This window comes from Pectinophora gossypiella, chromosome 8 (assembly GCF_024362695.1).
Source record: "Pectinophora gossypiella chromosome 8, ilPecGoss1.1, whole genome shotgun sequence".
NCBI lineage: Eukaryota > Metazoa > Arthropoda > Insecta > Lepidoptera > Gelechiidae > Pectinophora > Pectinophora gossypiella.
In genome coordinates, this window is record NC_065411.1 from 2,210,701 (window position 1) to 2,229,004 (window position 18,304).

Sequence of the window (18,304 nt, forward strand, 5' to 3'; positions counted from 1 at the left end):
GCATTGCACCCGAGCGAAGCCGGGGCGGGTCGCTACTCCACAATATAAGGATGAAATGCCTGCCGACGAATAATAAGGTAAGTAATAGTTTTTTTTTACTTTATTAAACATTGAATCGCATAGTGACCCGTTTAAAATACTTTATTGTGCATAAATTAGCACCATGGTGTCCTAGTGGGATATGGTGTTATTATAAGCATTAATTAATATACATAACATAAGCTCACAACTATATCCCAATTGGGGTAGTCAGAGGTAGGTACGATAAGGTGCAAAAGTCCAATCAGTTTCTTGCAAATAAATTAACTGATTGCACTTAAGACCTCCTGGTTACCATGTCGTTTCTACAATAGACCAAAAACACCTACCAAATTATATATTTTTTAATTATGACAAATAATGGTTCATAATTTCACCAGTATTTACAAATAGTTCGCTGGGCTCAATGACTGAACTTTTGCTGTTTGACCTATCATCGGTATTTGGTTCCACAAATTCAATAAAGGCTAAAAGTCCATCAATCTTCATTAGTGTAATAGCCCAGTTCGTGGGTTGGCAGAAGCTGCTTGATCGCCGTAATCTCCCCGCTACACTGATTCTCCCAGACAACATTCAATGTTGTTAAGAGCTTATTAGCACTTCGCCGCTTTCCCGTAGCAGTGCAAGTTACAAGAGATGTGTCTAGATTTGTAGAACAATTTATAACATACTAGCTTTTGCCCGCGACTTCGTCCGCGTGGCGTGTTATAAAAGAGAGATGTTTGTGTGTGTGGGAGTGCATATCAAATTTCAAGCATCTAACTTATGCAGTTTAGATTTTTCATACAAATGTTTCTTCCCGCTAACTCCCGTTTCCGTGGGAATTTTGCAATATCCTGTTTCAACTAAGCTTTTAGTTAACTAAGGTACCTGCATGCCAAATTTCAAGCGTCTAACTTAAGCGGTTTAGATTTTTTATACAAAAGGATTTTCCCGCTAATTCCCCTTCTCTTGGGAATTCCGGGAATTCCTTTCTTAGTGCACCTCTACGGTACCTAAGCTACGTCCCTTCCAAATTTCAAGTGCCTAGGTTTAGCCGTTTAGACTGTGCGTTGATATGTCAGCCAGTCAGTTTCTACTTTTATATATTTAGATTAGATTTTTAATTGTACACAGTCACAGCCGGATTGTATAATTCGACTTATACAGGGTGTTAGTTACATCGTAACGAATACTGATGGGGACGATTCAGACCATGATATTCCATGATAATCTGAGTTAATATCAAGTGGAATTTTCCGTCACACACTCTTCTTGCTTCCTCCACATTCATCAATCGTTTCATACACGCACGTTGGTTCAGAGTACCTAGATCGTGCTGAACCTTTTGTAAGAACTTCTCCAATTTGGTAAATGTACATCCTTCTAGGTCTGCCAGTTCTTCGCTTTTTTTCGCTTCGCTTCGCTTCGCTTCGCTTTTTTTTTTGCTTCGCAGTATATTAATACTGTTTTCGTAATCCTATTATCCTTCGACCGCTCTACGTGTCCAAACCAATTTAACACATAACATTTCGTTTTGGCTTAACCGAAGTCGGCTAAAAAAGAAGTGTGTTGTCTTATTAGTCCTGTCAAAAGTTTTAGTTTTTGCGAAAAATGTATGACAAATGTGATGTAAAGCAGTTTTACATCGCTGTGTGCGTTTTAAAAGTTTTTTGAGTGAGATTTTACTATAATATTTTGTTATATTTAGTACAGTGATAATTTTTAGACCGCTTGTAATTTGTACCAGCCGAGCTTTCCGCTAATTCCCGTTAGTATACAAGGATACGACACCCAGTGGCCTTATGCCCCACACTCTCTTAGCTGGTTGTTCGCTCACTTCACACTTTGTTACTCAGGTCAGCTTAGATTATTAAAAAGATATTGCTTTGAAGATATTGACCTTTTGCATTTATAGTTCATCATCATCAGCCCATTAACGTCCCCACTGCTGGGGCACGGGCCTTCCCAATAGATGGATAGGGAGATCGGGCCTTAAACCACCACGCGGGCCCAGTGCGGATTGTTGGTTATTAACGACTGCTAAATGCAGCCGGGACCAACGGCTTACCGTGCCTTCCGAAGCACGGAGGAGCTCGAGATGAAAACTTTTTTTTTGTGGTCACCCATCCTATGACCGGCCTCTGCGAAAGTTGCTTTACGTCAACAATCGCAGACCGAGCGCGTTTACCGCTGCGCCACCGAGCTCCTCAAGTTATAGTTAGTTATAGTTAATTACAGTAAGATAATAATATTCCTGTTTCCACAAATATGTACGACGAAAAGCTGCCTTCCAAGTCACAAGTTTTCCACTTAGTTTGGAAGCCAGTGGACCATGCTTTGTCCCATGTTCCAGTTAAAAATAAGCCCAATGTATTAACATTGTTACTGTAACTGTTGACAATAAAGAATTTTATTTATTATTTATTTATTTAGCCGTTAGGCTCACGATCTGGAGGTCCGTATTATTTTATAATCAAAAGCTATAACACGTCTGCAATAAAATATAGAAACGCATAAAACATAATAAATGAAAAGCATCTTGAAAATGATGAATTATTATTGAATGTTAACTATTACGATGCGTTTTGTGATACCTAAGTAATAATGTTTTTATGGACTATAAAAAGTCCTCAGATTATTCTATGTTTTTATTGTTTAGTCTGACTATGTCTTCGATGACCCGTTCGTTTTCCCAGTGGCTCAAATGAGGTTTAAACGTTTCTTCAGCATCACTCAAATCCCCTAGTAGTTAAAGTACCCAAATACATTCCTTTTTAGTTCAAGGACAGTACTAAACATATCGGTGCCCGAAGGACGTAATATACGATCCTGACGACCCGATTAATATAGCCATAGAGGCTCCCAATCAGTTCACGACCACACACTCTTCAGGATCCTGATACCGACCCCGCTGACGTGGTCGACGATTTCCCTCATTTAGCGCTTATCGCTATCGGCAAACTAGGGTCTATTCATTCTTTCAAATAGATACTTATAACTCTCTCTGAATCCTTGAGCCGAGGTTCGTGCCCAACTAGGCACCCTCAGGCGTGCTGTCTTAAATTGCGGATGAGAGCCCTTGTCGCTTTAAGACAAAAAATTAAATAGCTGATAACCTATTACCATACAACTCATCATATCCATCTTAGGATACGACTTAGTTTCAAAAGTAACTGCTAATATCATCAGAATGCTTGTGGCACTGCTAACAACACACAGGTTACGGGAGTAAAGATTATGTATGTAATCTTGTTCTGTTCTAATTACAACATGTCTATTGCTGTTCGAAATAAATTAGATGTTAAAACTTTTTTATCTGAATCTCTTTAGAGTCAAATGTGCACAGTACTAAATACCGACACTTTGCAGAGTGATAAATGGTTGTAATGCACGAAATAAATAGTGTTAGATGCATTAATACGAACCACGTCTAGTTGGAACTCATGCGCATGAAGCGGACTCATGAATAGTCTACCGGTTTATAGGAGATGAAGGCGGTTTGATACTTCGTAGTTTTTTGAAAGCGGTGAAGGAAATCAAAGCCCTCATACCCGAAGTAATGGCCTAACCTGTATCGGCCTAGTTTTCCCTGTCCAGGTTAGAAGGCCAGACAGGCAGTCACTTTTGAAAAACCTGGACCTGTCAAATCTTCAGGTTAGGTATGCGGAACCCGTCAAAAAATGGGGATCGCGAGTTTGTTATGAGGGGACTTTTGATTTTATTTCTATGGTAAGTGTACTTATGTTCCTTGGGCTAAATAATTAGTTTTCAGTTATAAATATAATATTTCAAAGCGATTTGGCATAACTCAAGAAGATTTTTATAACTCGGCTACTGTGGAGGTAGAATTAGATACGTGATAACACGAGAAAATCTAAAATATATAATAATTTTCTTGATACTTTTCATGCATTCAGGCATCTAATAAAAGTATCAAAACCCCTACTTCCCATGTAAAACCACGAGTTTTCGAATGCTCTCGCGCATCGCTGCGCCGCGCACCGTCCACTCGTTACTATCAGTCAGTTCTCTAGGTCATTTCTCTGCATCCGCGCGCGCGCACATTCTTCGCGAAATTCTCCAACGAAAACAATCCGTACTGATAACAATGTCGTTCGAATTTTAAGATAAGAAATAATTATAAATTTTAACTTTATTTATTTTGAAAAAGAAAAGAAAAATAAGTGGTCGATAATTTCAATTGAAACGTTCGATTTAGGTTGTTTTTATTTAATAAATAAAAAGTTTGACTAGTGAAATGTGACTGGCCCCAAAAGTGTGTGTGTTTTTAAAAGAAAAATAAAGGAATGCGCTATAATTGTGTTGGTAAGTAAGTCTGCGGTTACTTTCTTCGTACCGGCATTTTTTTTTATTTAGTGTAAGATTTATTGACCGCATCGATCGAACATGTCGATCATATGAGTTTATTACTCGTGCGTTAACATGTTAACTTGAATATTTCTTTATTTATTGTACACTTAAAATTAGAAAATCGAGAAAATTGATTTACAGAGTTCGCAATGCTCCGTTCGATTATTTATTATACCTACGAGTAAGTATATAAATATGTGTTTACACATTTGTTGTTTATTTCGTAGGTAACTATGGTTTTCAACAGTTACTGAAAAAAAACAGTCTGAGAAAGTAGAACATAATAATAAAATTATACTAACTATAATCACTACATAGTATAAAACAAAGTCGCTTTTTCTGTCCCTATATCCCTATGTACGCTTAAATCTTTAACACTACGCAACGGATTTTGATGCGGTTCTTTTAATGAATAGAGTGATTTTAAGAGGAAGGTTTATATGTATAATAACATACATTAAATAGTGTAGAAATACTGTTCATTTTTCCTCAGCATTGCACCCAAGCGAAGCCGGCGCGTGTCGCTAGTTATGCATATATAGTAAATATACTTAATATATCTAACGGAACAACCCAATTCTACATTCAAACAATAATCCGAAACACTAGTAAAGTATCATTACTTACTTACTTATTAAGTATATTTAACGGAACAACCCAATTCTACATTCAAACAATAATCCGAAACACTAGTAAAGTATCATTACTTACTTTTTTATATTTTAAGGAATCAGTAATACCTATTCTTGTTCGGATAACGCGTGACTTCCATCGTAGTGTCGCGGGTTCGAATCCTGGCTTAGGCTCTAAACCACTTTTATTTCCACTTCTTATGATATATATTGATATCTGGATCATAGATAAAAGATAATAGTTGTGGGATGTGTGCCCGGTAGGCGCGCCTCCTAGCTGGCCAGGTGTAACTATATATAAAAGCTCTGCTTACCCCTTCAGGGATAGAGGCGTGATGTTATTTGATGTTATATTTAACTTATTCGTTTACCTGTTTGTATTTTCTTGTGTAAACAAGGTGTTTAAAAGGCTTCAAATACAATGACCATTAAATACGATTTCTTTCAAGTCGCAAGTAGGAAAGGAAAACGTTACTTTAACAAGATGAAACAATAATATTGTTTAAAAAATGTAACAATGATTTGTTATGATACCTACAAAATTTATCGCTTTTGTGACAAAAATACTTTCAGCAATTACAAAAGGATCTATTCGATATTGTATAACTTTTTTTACACTTATTAAAATTAAATGCAAATCGTGGCTTGATAAAGTGAAATGCTTAAATAGGTAAGTAAGCTAAAGCATCGCCTAACAATCACACAAAATAAAAGTAATCCATAGAAAAAAACTGGCCAGTTAGTCAAGACCGGTAATTTGAGAAAAATAAATCACGCTTTATAATTGAACGCTTTTTAAATCTAGAACGCGGCTGTAGAACGAATAAATTTGAATGAGTTTGAATTCGGAATACTTTTAACTAAATACCGCAGATGCATTTAACGGTAAGTTTTGAAATGGATGCCATTATTTAAAGAAAGTAAATTGCAGTCCGTAAATCGACACTTATTCAAATCCACTTAAAGAACTGTTCGTAATAATCATAACACAATATTTTAAGTCCCAAAACTGGGCACACGCATCTTCTCATCGATAGTAGGGTATATCATACTCCACTAAACTGCACCACTGCGGATTGTTGGAAAACCACGCAGACCCAGTCTATGTGACAAAATTCCCTTCCGGAAATTGAACCCAAGTTCCCTGGTTTGGTGATTATCCTATGTCATTATACCACAGAAGTCGTCATAAATAACAGATACCTATCGCAAATGGGTGAGTTTGAGGGCACTAAAGTCAATATTTATGGGTGTCACCCTTTGTCGGAATAGAGAAAAGAGGTTGAAAGGGCCAAGTAAGCGCGAAACGCGCGTCAAACTAGTACGAGCAAATACTTCATACTTCAACTTTGCACTCCACTCATCCGCAAACATTACGACACACAGAGCTCCGCGTTAGTATTTTGAAAGGTCGTCTTGTGCATTGTATATAACCTGAAGACATAGAATAAGGAATGCTGCAGGGCAAATCAAATACTGCCTATGATGCAAGGAGATCCCTCTTTATCAAAAGAAGCTGTAAGTAAGCAAGATGTAAGTACGTAGTCGTTATATGAGTCATGTCAGCGGCCTTTGGCGGCTCAGTAGTAACCCTGACACCAGGGTTGATGAGGTTGGTACTTCACCTCACAACCCATACGATAGAAGAAGAAGAACAAGAAAGCTGAAATCTTAGTATGATCGGCTATTTATCAAAAAAAAAAACTTTTGTATGCAGTATTTTATGAAAAGCTATGATAAAATTACAGCCTATCGCATAAAATATACATTGCCGGTAAAGTGGCTATGGAATTTCAGAAGCATAGATCTATTCTGTCCTTTGTTTGGTAAGGACTTTTCAGGCTTGAATCACCTGATTGTCCGAAAAAGTAAGTTGATTCCGTGCTTCGGAGGGCACGTTAAGCCGTTGGTCCCGACTATTAGCCGTAAAACCTCCACCAACCTGTAGTGGAGCAGCGTGGTGGAATATGCTCCATACCCTCTCTGGTTGATTGAGAGGAGGCCTGTGCCCAGCATTGGGACGTATATAGGCTATTTATGTATATATGTATGTATGTAGATCTATTCTACTCATCTGTTTGCAGGAGTAGTAGTAAAACAGAGTGGCACCGGCGACTGCGGTTCTACAAAATTCAAATTCTTAAAAACGCGCGCTTTTTAACCTCTTTCTTCTATTCCGTGATGTTACCGCAAAATTATCCTAGAAACTTCTTAAAAAAATACCCATTTAGAATATACCCAAGTTGGAAACTCACAAAAAAATATTATTATTTAATCGTAAAACTCGCACCATTTTTTTTATTTTTTTTACGTGTCTTGGTGTCGTGCCGAGATTTATCGCCAATGTCTTTAACTACTTGACCGGACAAATGGAGAGCGCTGAAAGCTCGTGCGAACTTCGGCTCAGGGCGTCGTCTGAGATGATTATATTTGGTATAACTTAATAATCAACCCTAGTGGGCTGATAGCCTTAAAAGCTGAATTAGGGAAATCAATAACCACGCCGGCGGGGTCAGTATCGGGGTCTTGAAGTGTTTGTTTTTGCGAGCTGATTGGCCACCTCTATAGATAGACTCGTAACTACAAATCCTGGGATGCCAATGGCGATAGCCCAAGCCACAACTGAAAAGTCAAACCCTTTGCAGCAATCAAAAGAGAACTATTTTGTCTCTGACTTCTCCAATATGGGCCCACAGTCGTGATGTTATGCACGTTATGTCTCCAAGTTTAGTAACGGTCCGTATGGCGAATCAGCTGTCAAATACCAAGATGGAACACTCGGACACTATTTGAAATTCAAATTGAGAACCTGTTTGTTCCTTATTCGGTTCAGTTCAAGAAACGGTTATTGAATATTAGTTCTCATTATGCTATGGCCTCATTTTAAAAACATAAATATCGCTTTAATTCATTTAGGCAGAGCTATAAGTCATCAGCAAAACTACAACTTATTTAAGAAGTTGGTCAACGGCATCTGTGGTCCAGTGGTTGAGCGTTGGTCTCACGATCCGGAGGCCCTGCGTTCTAATCCTGGTAGGGACATATCACAAAAATCACTTTGTGAACCCTGGTTTGGTTAGGACATTGCAAGCTGACCACCCGATTGTCCGAAAGTAAGATGATCCGTGCTTCGGAAGGCACGTTAAGCCGTTGGACCCAGTTACTTCTTATTGATGTAAGTACATAGACGTTACATGAGTCATGTCCCATAACCCTGACACCAGGGTTGATGAGATTGGTACGATTGAAGATTATGAAGTCCCAAGATGGATATATTATTCTTGGCGTTTTAAAAAGAATCCCTTTGGTCCCGCAGTAACAAATCCTCTAAAAAACAGTAAAAAGCGAAATAGGAAACTACTTTAATTTGTATCTCCTTGTATCGAACCTTGGACCGTATCCATTGGACCGGCACAGTAAACAAGCTCTATAAAAACTGTAACTAATTTCATTAGTCCTTGGTGTTATTACTTGTCTAAGCATTTTTGTTTGTTCTCATAACTGTTCTGTTAAATATGACCATAGAATAATGAATAATACTACATGTAGAACTGTAGTACAGTCATGAGCAATATAATGTACCCACTTTAGGACTCTGTCGCACTTACATATATTTGACATTTAGTGAGACTTACAGTTCAATTTGTCAAAAAAGTTAATGTGACATGGTACCAAAGTGTACATATTAATGCCCGTGACCGTACTCCGCCCCGCACTAATACGTATCGGGTGTTGACCTCACCCTGCTAAGGAAAGGGGGAGTGTTTGTAAACGTATCACAGTGAAAACTACGGAAGCGTCTCATTGTAAAAAAATACATTCGTAAGTGATTTGAGTTTCTGCTCACCCGAATAGGAATCAATGGCGTGTGTGTTTTCTCTCACCTTTATAATAGGGTAGATTTCAATTAGTCAAATCAGTTACCTTTTTATACACGTCAAAACACGAAATTACTAACGAAAAACAACCTGTGACGTCATAGAAAAACGTGACAAAATGTCGTACTTATTATTACAGTTTTCTTTATTAAAATTCTTAAACAAGTTAAATAGAAGATAAAGATAAAGTTTACAAATAATAATTGCAGTTATAGTTGCAAATTCTATTTATTTATCTACTCAGCCTGTATCCACCCACTGCTAGGTATAGGCCTCCTCTCTTTCACGCCATTCTTTCCGGTCATGTGCAAGTCGCATCCCTTTCTTTCCGGCGTACCTGACAAGACTACCCCAAAATCGACAAACATGTATTGCAACCATCAAATTTGTGAAGGTGTTCTCCTTCTATCGTGTGGGTTGTGAGGTGGATTACCAACCTCAGCAACCCTGGCGTCAGGGTTACTATTGCCAAAGGCCCTGACATGGCTCATGTAACGATTACTCACTTACATCAGCGGGCTTAGCACCGTAAGCACGCGACTCTTTCTCGCCGCGACAGAGACCATCTGTCTCTTTCTGTGCAGTACTATGAGAGAGTGACGGGTGACGTATGTCGAGGCAAGAAAGAGTCGTGATCCTACGGTGCTAAGCCAGCTGTAAGCAGTAACCGGGACCAACGGCTGAAGGTGTTGGTATGTGGCATTCACTTGCCCCATAACGCATCGATAGTGAGATTGAAAGTCGTGACATTAAGGTGCGGAATGTGACATTTGTGTATCTTACTTCAATGGAACACTATTAAAAGGTTATGTTATTGTGTAAAAGCCGAGTGAGCTGTTATAAATTACCATAGCATCGCGCCAATATCCCCGAAGGCGTAGGCAGAAGTGTATAGTAAAAAAAACCACTCCTCGCCAGCTATGTTTTAGTCCAAGGGAGCGAGCCTATTGCCGTTACCCGGCCACAGATCCTGGCATTCTTCAAATATGAATTCAAACTCATAAAGTCGATTCAGTCGCTTAGATCCCGAGCTAGAATTCAAACCCGTGATAATGCCATGTAAGTCACGCGTTCTTCGAACAAGGCTACACGGATTCAATGCGGCACAGTTTACATTAATTACAACCGTGAAGGAACATATAATGATACAGCCCTCGCTTTGATATTTCATCTATCATTATCAGCCGTACGACGCCTACTGCTGGGCATAGGCCTCCCCCAAGGATCTCCACGACGATAAATCCTACACTGCCCGCATCCAACGGCTTCCCGCGACCTTCACCAGATCGTCGGTCCACCTTGTAGCGGGCCTACCCACTGAGCGTCGTCCGACACGTGGTCGCCATTCGAGAAGATATTTCATTCCTGAAATATACTTTTTGAAGTCTGGTTACCTTTTTACCTTATGATCAATCGTCAATTATTTCTGCTATAACTAATACATACCTACTACTGAATAGTACTGAATATATTGCATTTAGTACCTATATATAGTAACCTATGTAATAAGAGGACTCCGAATCACCGAATAAAATAAAACCTAAATCATAAACAAAATAAATCTCATTTAACTAAATGATTACTTGTAAGAACAATATTATTTCATTCACGCGACGTATTTATCTTGAACGATATTTTGCATTAGAACTAACATAACGCATATAAACAAATTGGGGTAGTCAGAGGTACATCGATCGCAAGACGAACTAAGTCCCCACACCATGAAACCATAAGAACTGTCGCAAAAAAAATAGGACTCAAATGTTTACATCTGTAAATGAATACACTTTACGCGGCCATTTTTATAAATCAAACAGCAGTCGATGGCAGCGGGCAGACGTAATTACTTTAGCATTTAATTATGCCGATGCGCCTGCGCACCTCTTGGCGTAAGTGGCCGACGACTTTCCAACACGGTGGTGGTGCAAGTCAGGATCTTAGAGCGGGGTCTTAATGTTCCCTATTGAGGCCTACAATCACGAACATAATTAATAACATTATTTTCTTCTGATGACTATACTTTCTGTCTGAAACAGCCTCCGTGGTCTAGTGGTTAGAGCGCTGGGCTCACGATAAGTCCTACTGATAAGATACTGGAAGTCCGGGTTCGATTACCGATGGGGACATTGTCGAAATCACTTTGTGAGACTGTAGTTTGCTTGAACCACCTGATTGTCCGAAAAAGTAAGATGATTCCGTGCTTCGGAAGGCACGATAAGCCGTTGGACCCGGGATACTAGCCCATACAATATATACTTATATCTAAGAATACATATATAATAACATAACATAAACAGTCTATATATATACGTCCCACAGCTGGGCACAGGCCTCCCCTCAATCAACCGGAAGGTGTATGGAGCATACTCCACCACGCTGCTCCAGTGCGGGTTAATGGAGGTGTTTTTACGGCTAATAGCCGGGACCAACGGCTTAACGTGCCTTCCGAAGCACTAAATCATATTACTTTTTCGGACGAGAAGTCCTTACCAAACAAAGGACAGTCTCACAATGTGATTTCGTCAATCTCCCCATTGGGAATCGAACCGGTCCTACAGATCATGAGCCTAACGCTCTAACCACTAGATCACGGTGGCTGTTGTTGTGTACATATATAATATTATAATTAAAATATTAAACTATTTAGGGAATTTATTATTTATTTATTATTCGTCTTCGCCTCCCTGCAGCGACGGAACACCATTCCCTCTGGCTAGACGTCAGCATGAAGAGGCTCAGCAGCGAGTGTGGTGGAGTCTTACGTAATGCTATGTAAGCAGATACATAATAGATATATTTATGTCGTCCAATACCGGTCGACGTACTAATTAACGAGTCGTGTAAGGAGCCTTTGGCGGTTCAATAGTAACTCTAATACCAGAGTTGATGAGGTTCGTAATCCACCTCACAACCCACTCGTTAGGGTGAAAATACCTACAAGTTAATCCTAGATACGCCCTGCTACTTACATCCATGGTCTTTTCCGCGTTTCTACACTGACTTAAGTCGTCGGTGGTACCGCATAGATGGTTATTTACTGGCTGTCATTGCTAGTGCGGAAGGAAGCAAGTACCAAGCAGTGTTACGCACACTTTACACACCTCTTTCACGCCTTGCCGAACACATTTCATGTTCGACTGTGTGTGAGCATTGCATTAAGATACACATACATAACATTCCCCTGGTAGTTGCGGCTTCCGAATGCATCCCGCTTAGGGACGGTAAGTACTGAAAAATATCGGCGTCCGAAAGACGTAATATACGATCCCGACGACCCGATTACTCTAGCCATAGAGGTGGCCACTCAGCTCGCGACACCAAACACTTCAGGCCCCCGATCCCGCTGGCGTGTATTCCATAGGTCTACTAAGGACATGACCAAACCACCTCCATTTCTATGTGTTTTATTTACTTACTTATGATAATTAAGCAGCTTAACGCGATGTTTTTATTCGCGCCCACTCCACCATAGAAGCTGGTACAGTTTACAGTTGGTTTATATTTTGCATAAATTAAAAACAACTGTCTGCGACTGATCATGACCACGATTCAATAATAATGATCCACAAACACTATGCATCATTAAAATACCTGTACAGCATTCATGCAATGTGTACGTTGGTTTTCTTGTCTATTGTAACACTGCTATTATATGAATAGAAACATAATATAAGCTGTCGACTATATCCCAATCGGGGTAGTGAGAGGTACATTCATCTCAAGATGAACTAAGTATCTACACCACACCGATCTTTCTGTTAGATCAACGTGATAGGAGGTGAGCCGTATCGCCGTATGCAGGGTGTTAATGACATCGTAACGAAAACTTTGAGAAATGATACAGTCCATTATTATTAGTTGCTATCAAGTGGAATTTTTCATGGCAAAGGTTTAAAAGTATTAAAAAAAAAACATTAATTTTGCGACGCAAAATTCCACTTGATATTAACTCATAATCATGGGTCTGAACCCCTCAGCATTCGTTACGATGTCACTAATACTCTGTATATAAGTCGAGCCAACTGTGTTAGTGAAAACTACACTTAAGATAAAGTAATAACTTATCGCTGCAAGCCGGTATACGACAGGACCACAGAGACAGACTAGTAATGTCATTATGCAAGTCTATAGAATAGAATATATATTTATACAATATTGTTTATGGCTCTAGGGATTTAATACAAAGCAACTCTACTAGCCTGGGACCACAAAAACAACATAGTATCTTAAATGTATTCAGCTGCGTATCAAACTTTTAAAAAACATTTAAGTGATAATCCCGTCCGATTAGTCCGACTATCGAAAACATGTAAAAAATGGACCACTAAAATAGTACAGAAAAACTGTTAAAAATAAGGGCCACATTTCACTAGGACACCATGGTCGCTCCACCATAGACACGCCGCTAACAAAATGTAGATATATGCTGTTGACACAGTAAGTGCATTAGCCAAGTTGCAAACAATTACAAAATATGACAGTGACGGTAATAAAAATATATGGGATTGACATGTCACCTTATGTCAATCCAATACATTTAACACCCCATACATATAACTTGAATGAAATACTCAATATCATTTAACTCAACAAGATTTAAAAGTACTTACAGTGATAAAAATGTATGAGATTGACATGTCACCTTACGTAAATCCCATACATTTTACCACTGTCACTGTTGTTTTTATCCGGCTAAGTAGTTATTGCCACGTCACATCAAAAAAGACGAGGAGTGTTTCTGTTATGCAACCTTATAGGCAACATCCAGAGCCCATTTAATTTTGGCCCCTACACACCCCACACACACTTCATACAAACAACCTTGTTTTACCCAGACACTACACATTGACGTTATCCTAATCGCGCATCTGTATGTGTGACGACTCACTCACGCCACGCCATACGATTGAAGACTATACTATGTCCGGAGTTGCCTTGAGGTAAACTTTGCTCTCAGACGCTGGCGGGGAGCGAACAAATGCCGTTCTATACTATACGTAGTACATACGTAATATAAACTCACGCCTATTTCCCACCGGGGTAAGCAGAGACTATAGAATTCCATTTGCTTCGATCCTGACACACTTCTCTTGCTTCCTCCACATTCATCAATCGCCTCATACACGCACGCCGGTTCAGAGTAGATCGTATTAAACCTTTTCTAAGGACATCTACAATTTGGTCAATGTGCGTGTGTGTGTGTGTGTGTGTGAGTGTGTGTGTGTGTGTTGTCTATACGTAGTATTAGTCCTTATTCTATGCCAAAAGCTTTCCGCAAATGCGAGGCATCAGCTAGTTTTTGCGTCATAAGAGAGATGATTTGTCTGACTGAATGTTCCCCAGGGCCCGCCTACTTACTCCTCGTTATGTTGTGTGTGTCAGCACAAACAAAACGGCTATTATTTCAAGTACGTGCTTAGAAGTCAGATGTAAATCAAATAGTTTGCTATTTAGCTACCCCTCTGCTTGTGTCTTCTTGGCAGCGCTACCAACAAGATACCAGGTCTTCTCCTATCGTGTGGGTTGTGAGATGGATTACCAATCCCATCAACCCTGGTGTGAGGGTCACTATTGAGGCGCTAAAGGCCCCTGACATGACTCATGATACGACTACGTACTTACATCGGTAAGTAGTAACCGGGACCAACGGCTAAACGTGCCTTCCGAAGCACTGGTCGACTTTCGGACAATCAGGTGATCAGCATGTAATTTCCTAACCAAACTAGGGATCACAAAGTGATTTTTGTGATATATCCCCACCAGGATTCGAACCCAGGGCCTCCGGATCGTGAGCCCAACGCTCAACCACTTGACCATGGAGGCCGTTAAGATACCAGGTGAAGCAGCATACAATACATAAATTTTGTTGATGGCGTAACTGAGCCGGCGCCACCGCGGTACCCTAGTGAGATACGGCCCTAACCCTGTTATTCTGTGACTAGCAACATTAAAAGTAAAAGTGATAAAAGAAACCACTGTTTTTCTTCATAAAAACAAAAGCAAAATGGAAGTACAACTGAATGGGCTCAATTGCGTGTTACCAGTATCGAAAAAAAAATATCAATCAGTCGAACTAATCACACTTTTTGCAGCTATCATAGACGATAAGCCTTTATTACCTTTTTATAAAAACTACTAATGATGTAAGTAAGTAAGTAAAAAGTTTATTTCCTCTACAAAAAAGAATCCATAACAAAAGACATTTGGTTTGTGCATACAATTTTTGAGAAGATCCTGGTGCTTAAACTAGTTAAAACCTGTCATATAGGACACCAGGTCTCCACCTCTAGACATTAAACAGTTAAATTTACAATTATGAAAAATTTGCAGAACAGCTAGTAGATAATAGAGTAAAATTAAAGACAGTAAAATAATAAATTTCAACGTGTTTGTGTGTATGTATTTGTGTTTGTGTTTGTGTGTATGTATTTGTGTGTATGTATTTGTGTGTGTGTGTATGAATGTGTGTGTGAGTGAGCGTGTTTGTGATAGTGGACGTGAGAGTATGGTTGTTTCATTGTATGCGTGTTGTATGTAAGTAGTTTTTCAATTATCAATTAAAATGTTTTAGAAAATCGGTTAAGTAAAACGCTAGCTATCGTTCATTACATGAATGTGCAAAAATAGCGGAACCACTTGTACCAACGAACCGACTGAAGTAAAGGTGCGTGCGGATCTTCATTTGAATGATAGGTAGATTGATAGATAAAATACTTTATTGAGCACAATGGACACAAAATACAGAGATAAGGACAACATATACAGAAAAGCACAACAGGCGAATGATTACCTAAATGATAAAAATATCTGGTATTTAAATTCTTCTAGTTATTAAATAACTTGTAATGTATATCTATAATACTTGATTTAAAAGATGTGTTGCTGTTGCAGTTTCTTGTCATTTCTTCTTCTCAGCCCCGAACTGACTACCTGAAAATTTTCGTGTCTGAAGATAAAGATATTTAGTAGGTACCTAGGTACCTTTTGATGCATTAAGCATAAGCTCACGAGTATATCCCAATTGGGGTAGAAAGAGGTACCCACACCTCACATAATTTTCTGTTAGAACATCGACCTTTTGATGAATATATTCAAATTACGTACCTACTGTATAGTGCAATTTAGACTGCCAAAACGTAGTCATCACTAATTTAAGAGCCACACTCTTGTCGGTGTAGCATTCTCCGTTCTTGTCTATCAAAGACCAATTCTTTCACCTCCTTATTAAACACGACGTTCGCTTTTTCTTTAATCTGTTCCATGTAAGCTCTTCTTGGTCTTCCCCTTCCTCTCTTTCCTTGTAGCTTCCCTTCTATGATGTTGCGAAATGTAGTACTCTTTGCAAACTGTTCGCACACGCTTCCTTAGTCGCACACGCACGGTTTGTGCATTTATCGTATGACACGGAAGTGATACACACGGCTAAAGAAACACCCAACAATATTTATGAGCTTGACTTACTTACATTACAATTACAAAAAAAATATGGTTTAGGACATATGACCATTAGGATAGGATATGTGACGGCGTTATGTTAAAACAATGGGTAGGTATCGCAATTAGTTGAATATAGACGTTGCTACCCCAATTTAATGTTTAATGCGATAATAATTAAAAAAAAAAAAAAAAAAAAAAATTAATTATAAAAATTATAACTTGAGCTCACGACTGTATACCCAATTGAGTTAGTTAAAGGCACATCAATCGCATAAATGTGATGAAACTTATGATGATAAGGGATCGAAAATCGCCCTGAGGTGACACCCTGAGCCTTGTTTCGCGCCCAACTAGGCACCCTCAGGCAGTTAAACTTTGTATTTTTTTATTTCTTTTTTTACCTTCGATGTGTTTGCTCTTGACCCCAGACTTGCCCGAAGGCATTGTCGAGGCCTAAGATGGAGCGAGCTCGCCCAAAAGGTGCCTGTTCACTCTGGCCTTGAAAGCACCCGGGTTATATGCATTCGGAAATATAGAAGACGGCAGAGAAATCCACTCCTTAGCATTGCGCATAATGAGGAGTGCGCTCCTCATATTAAAATTTGACCGGTTAAGTAGTTATTTCCATGCGGAAAATCTACGATAAGTCATGTCAAAAAATAACACGTACATGCTTACAGCCGTCATAAACAAACAACTTTTCTTGTCACATGCATCACTTGTTTGACAATATAGACAGTCACGCTCGACACCAATCCACGCTGTACACACTAGGCGGGTCTGCATGACAACCGCGCCGCGCGCGGCGCGAATTATATTGAGCGCTTCGACCAATAAACGATACGAATTCTACCTACAAGCGGCTATTGGTCGAAAGTCTCGATACAATTCGGGCCGCGCGCGGCGCGGTTACCGTGCTGAGCCTACAGATCGTAAATGGGATGGGACAAGAAAACCAGCTATGCTCAAAAGTGACAGCTAACATTTCAAGGTTAGCCCAGCTGTCATCCCACCCTGCGTTGCCATTTCGTAAAAAATAAATTACCCACAACCAATGTTTTTATATTTACTTTGCAAGGAAATTTTCATCTTTCAGTAAAAGATTTAGTTACAGTTTTAATGATTTTTATATAATATATGTGACAAGCAACAGTAATTAAATACATTAGTCAGTAATTCATAAATTTTAAATCATATAATTTACGTCCTTGGAATGTTGGAAATACCAATTTAATGGTAACACTTACGTCATCAATGAACTAGCAATGGCGGCTTGTCTTAGTATAGAGCATACCTGGTTTTCTTATACCGTGGTATACACGATCCGTAACAAAAACGCTGATTGTCTTCTATGATTAATATCCATGAAATTGCCTATTGATGGCTTTGATCCAATTACATCAACATGTAGATTATGCAGAGAAACATGTGGTGTGATAGATAGCGGTTTTGTTGTCATTTGCTTTACATGAGATTTCTATTTGTGTTGCGGTCAAAGTGTTATAAAAGTCACTTTACCCCCTCGGCGTGATAGACGATTTCCCTCATTCATTGCTTATCGCTATCGACCCACTGGGTAGCGATAGGAGGAAAATATTTGCAAAATAATCGTATTTTGCAAATATTTTCCTCTCAGACGACGACCTGCGCCGAGGTTTGCACCAAACTGGGCAGCCTCAGGCCTGTTGTCTTAAATTTTGTACCGGGTGAGAGTCCTCAGCGCTCTCCATCTGTCCGGTCACGTAGATAATGCTATTTGCGGAAAATATGCAATAAAGCACGTCAAAAAAGTGATAATAATGTAATTTTCATCTTATCATGCTTTCACATGGCCCGCTTACCTCCTGAGGTCCGGTTTTTCACAAAAGCGACTTTCCACACTTGCGAACGGAAAAACCAGACCAATACAGGTTCGATCGATGGAAAATTCCAACTTGATATTACCTCAAAATTATGAGCTGAATC

At 39.2% G+C, this 18,304-nt stretch overlaps 1 protein-coding gene across 2 annotated transcripts in view; it reads left to right on the forward strand.

The window, feature by feature from the left end:
• The window catches only part of LOC126368856 (uncharacterized), a 198,147-nt gene that overhangs the window by 332 nt on the left and 179,511 nt on the right, over positions 1-18,304 (forward strand). The window contains exon 2 of one of the 2 annotated variants that reach the window (XM_050013037.1): positions 2-77. The gene's annotated coding sequence lies outside the window, so the exon portion shown is untranslated. Of the gene's footprint in view, position 1; positions 78-4,066; positions 4,348-18,304 lie in introns of those variants that run through there. The other variant, XM_050013036.1, reaches the window with a different exon arrangement.